The following is a 4,497-nucleotide window of genomic DNA, read 5'->3' as shown; positions in this document are numbered from 1 at the left end:
GTTGCTAGGTTGTTGCTATGCGGTTGCTAGGGTACCCGGTGTGGTTGCTAAGGTGTTGATATGCGGATGCTAGGGTACCCTGGTTAGTTGCTAGGGTGTTGCTATATGGTTGCTAGGGTACCTAGGGCAGTTGCTAGGTTGTTGCTATGCGCTTGCTAGGGTACCCGGGGCGGTTGCTTAGCTGTTGCTATGCGGTTGCTAAGTTATTTGGGTGGTTGCTAGGGTGTTGCTATGCGGTTGCGGGGCGGTTGGGGCGGTTGCTAAGGTGTTGCTATGCGCTTGCTAAGGTACTTGGGCTGGTTGATAGGGTCGGTTGCTAGGGTTGCTAGGGTACCCAGGGCGGTTGCTAGGTTGGCTTGGAGAGTTGCTAGAGTGTTGCTATGATAGATAGATGGATGGATGGATGGATGGATGGATAGATAGATAGATAGAAACAAATAGTCAGATAGATAGTCAGACAGATAGATAGATAAATATATATAGGGTGCGCGGGGTGGTTGGTAAGGTGTTACTATGCGGTTGCTAGGGTACCCGGGCGGTTGCTAAGGTGTTGCTATGCGGTTGCTAGGGTACCCTGGGTGGTTGCTAAGGTGTTACTATGCGGTTGCTAGGGTACCCGGGCGGTTGCTAAGGTGTTGCTGTACGGTTGCTAGAGTACCCGGGTGGTTGCTAAGGTGTTGCTATGCGGTTGCTAGGGGTACCCAGGTGGTTGCTAAGGTGTTACTATGCGGTTGCTAGGGTACCCTGGGTGGTTGCTAGGTTGGTTTGGATAGTTGCTAGAGTGTTGCTCTGAAGATAGATAGATAGATAGATGGGCGGGGCCAGCAGAGCTCATTAACATTTAAAGCAACATGAACTATAATGGCTTGATAAAAACAGAGCTGATTTTGACAGGTTTAAAAAGGTGTTTTTTACACTACCATTGAGACATTTTAACCAAAGTATGTTATAGACTTTTAATTAAGACCCTAAAGAATCATATCAACTTGTGCAAAATGGGCATCCGATGACCTCTTTAATATAAATAGAACGTTCCCTTTAGGTTAGGAAAACATGATAAGTTTTAATTAGTTTACATGGTTATGACAACTAAAAATAACCTGCAGGGAACGTTCTGGGAACGTTCTCTCTAGGTTATAAAATTAAACCTAAAAATAACCTGCAGGGAATGTTCTGGGAATGTTCTCTTTAGGTTATTAAAAAAGAACCTACAGGGAACATTCCTAGAATGTTATTTGGTTCCCAAAAAAATAACCAAATTGGGAACGTTACGGGAACGTTGTGTTTGTTGGGATTATTTTGATGACGTAAAATGGTTGCACTCAGTGAGCTACGGGTGCTACCTGTTGCTATTTTTACCACAACACAACTCGGAATACACAACTCGGAAAATAAAACACTGGTATGATGACTAGAGATGCACCGATTGCAATTTTCTTGGCCGATTCCGATTTCCTATTTTTTGGAATTGTGACCTGCCGATACCGACTTTTGCCGATTCCGATTTTCTTTCTAAGAAATAAAATTGACAGCATATACAAACAAAAATCTATGCAAATTTCAATGCAAAACTTATTTACATAATAAAAGAAATTATTAAACAATTCCCCCAATCTGGACTAAGTTACATATTTATTCTCACTTAAACAACTCTCAAAATAAAGTGCTCTGTGACTGGAAAGAGAAAGAAATAGTTAACTTAAAATGAGTTGCTGTATTGAGGTGCCATAAATGCATTTACACTGCAAAATTTCAAATGCATAAATAATTTTATAAGATTAATGTTTTACATATTTTTTTAAACATACAAATAAATGTTGAAAAAAATGGAGAGAGAACAAGCGCAAATCCTGGCAGTGGCAGGTCGCAGCACCACTTCCGGTGGCATCCCCAGATGGCACTTTCTTTATGCAACATTGGAAAAATTTGGGAATTCTTTCATACACTGGATTAAGTTATTATACAACACACCGTCAGCATCAGTTATTACAAACGACATTATATCACCACCATTTCTATTACAAAGAGGGACTAAACAAGGATGTCCTCTATCTCCACTACTCTTTGCACTATTTATAGAACCCTTAGCAGCGGCCATCAGACAAAATGACAATATTGTAGGCTATAGATGTGACAATACCAACCATAAAATATCATTATGCAGATGACATTCTACTTTATATACAGAACCCAGAGAAATCACTGACAGAAATCATCGGTGGCCGTCTAGGAGACAAGGTCCTCACTGGGGATCTGTCTCTGGGGCTCATCTAGTTGTCTTGATCTCCGCTGACATTCAGGGCTGTAGAGGTCGTCTACAGGCCAGGCTTTAGGTAGGTTATTCCAGAGTTTGGGCGCTAAATAGGAGAAGGATCTGCCGCCCGCAGTTGATTTTGATATTCTAATCTATATTATCAAATTGCCAGAGTTTTGAGAACGCAGTGGACGTGGAGGACTATAATGCAATAAGAGCTCGTTCAAATACTGAGGTGCTAAACCATTCACGGCTTTATAAGTAATAAGCAAGATTTTAAAATATAACTATACGATGTTTAATAGGGAGCCAGTGCAGTGCTGAACTGGGCTAATATGGTCATACTTCCTGGTTCTAGTAAGAACTCTAGCTGCTGCATTTTGGACCAGCTGGAGTTTGTTTATTAAGCGTGCAGAACAACCACCCAATAAAGCGTTACAATAATCTAACCTTGAGGTCATGAACACATAAATTAACATTTCTGCATTTGACATTGAGAGCATAGGTCGTAGTTTCGATATATTTTTGAGATGGAAAAATGCAGATTTACAAACGCTAGAAACGTGGCTTTCAAAGGAAAGACTGCTATCAAATAGCACACCTAGGTCTTAGACAGTGTTCTAGGTTATTACATGCAGAGTTTTTAGGTCCTATAATTAACACCTCTGTTTTTTCAGAATTTAGCAGTGAGAAATTACTCGTCATCCAGTTTTTAATATCGATTATGCATTCCGTTAGTTTTTCCAATTGGTATGTTTCGCCGGGCCGCGAAGTGAGTATCTGAGTATCATCAGCATAACAGTAAAAGCTAACACCTTGTTTCCTGATGATATCTCCCAAGGGTAACATGTAAAGCGTGAAAAGTAACGGCCCTAGTACTGAGCCTTGAGGTACTCCATACTGCACTTGTGATAAATATCATACCTCTTCATTCACTGCTACGATCTCAGTACTATGATACGGTCTAAATCCTGACTGGAAATCCTTACAGATACCATTTTTCTCTAAGAAGGAATATAATTGTGAGGATACTACCTTTTCTAGTATCTTGGACAGAAAAGGGAAATTCGAGATCGGTCTGTAATTAGCTAGTTCTTTGGTGTCAAGTTGTGTTTTTTTGATGACAGGCATAATATCAGCCAGTTTGAAGGTTTTGGGGACATATCCTAATGACAATGACGAATTAATAATAGTCAGAAGAGGATCTTTGACTTCTTATATTTGAAACTAGTGCTTATATTTTTCAATATACAGCAATATATGCATTGACAAATATATGGCTATATATTGATACATACAAATATATTTAGATATGAGTACAAAGATAAATCTAATATTCATAATGTTTGATCCTTTATTGAGTATATATTGCTCATATATGTTCCCATATAAATGTGAATATAATCTGCAGCCAGCACTAACTCTGATATAAAATCAGCAAATTCTTTAATAAAGTCTGTATGGTGCCCTATAAATCCCCTGTGATGTTTGTACTGGCTACTGTATACAGGCCAGTATACAGTAACCAGTACAAACATCACAGGGGATTTATCATTAACACTTGTTTCTCTGGATAATGTTATATGAAGCACCATTATTTCAATCGAGTTAAACTTGAAACCCGCCCTCTGAGAAATACTGAAAATATTGTTATAAATTGTAGCAACACCTCCCCCTTTACCTTTTGGACGTGGCTCATGTTTATAACAGTAATATTGGGGGGTAGACTCATTTGAAATAATGTAATCATCAGGTTTTAGCCAGGTTTCTGTCAAACATTTAGGTTATGATCAGTGATCATATCATTTACAAAAAGTGCTTTAGTAGAAAGGGACCTGATATTCAATAAGCCAAGCTTTATCATTTGTTTATCCATATTACATCTGTTTTTCATTTGCTGAACAAACACACTTAAACTGTGTATGAAAGAGAAGATGCTGGCAATGCAAGATACTTTCTTTTCTACTCTCTCCATTCAAAGTTTGCAATGTTTGTAATCAATGAAAGAACCTTGGGATTAACAGACTGCTGTTTTTTAGATTTTTTCTTCTTCACCTTGGTCCCCCTGTCCGGATTTATCTTGAAAAGGCATCTGTGAAGACAGAAATACACCTCAATATAGTGCTACAAACAATTTTCATAATCAGCAATTCTGGTCGCCGACAGAGAGAGCTAAACTATACATGTGGCAAGCGGTGCAAACAACAATAGCAGGAGAAGAAGCCATTACTCACCGTGATTGA

This window comes from Sinocyclocheilus rhinocerous, unplaced genomic scaffold (assembly GCF_001515625.1).
Source record: "Sinocyclocheilus rhinocerous isolate Xijiao unplaced genomic scaffold, SAMN03320098_v1.1 scaffold982, whole genome shotgun sequence".
In the NCBI taxonomy this organism is placed as follows: domain Eukaryota; kingdom Metazoa; phylum Chordata; class Actinopteri; order Cypriniformes; family Cyprinidae; genus Sinocyclocheilus; species Sinocyclocheilus rhinocerous.
This window is presented reverse-complemented; position numbering follows the sequence as displayed.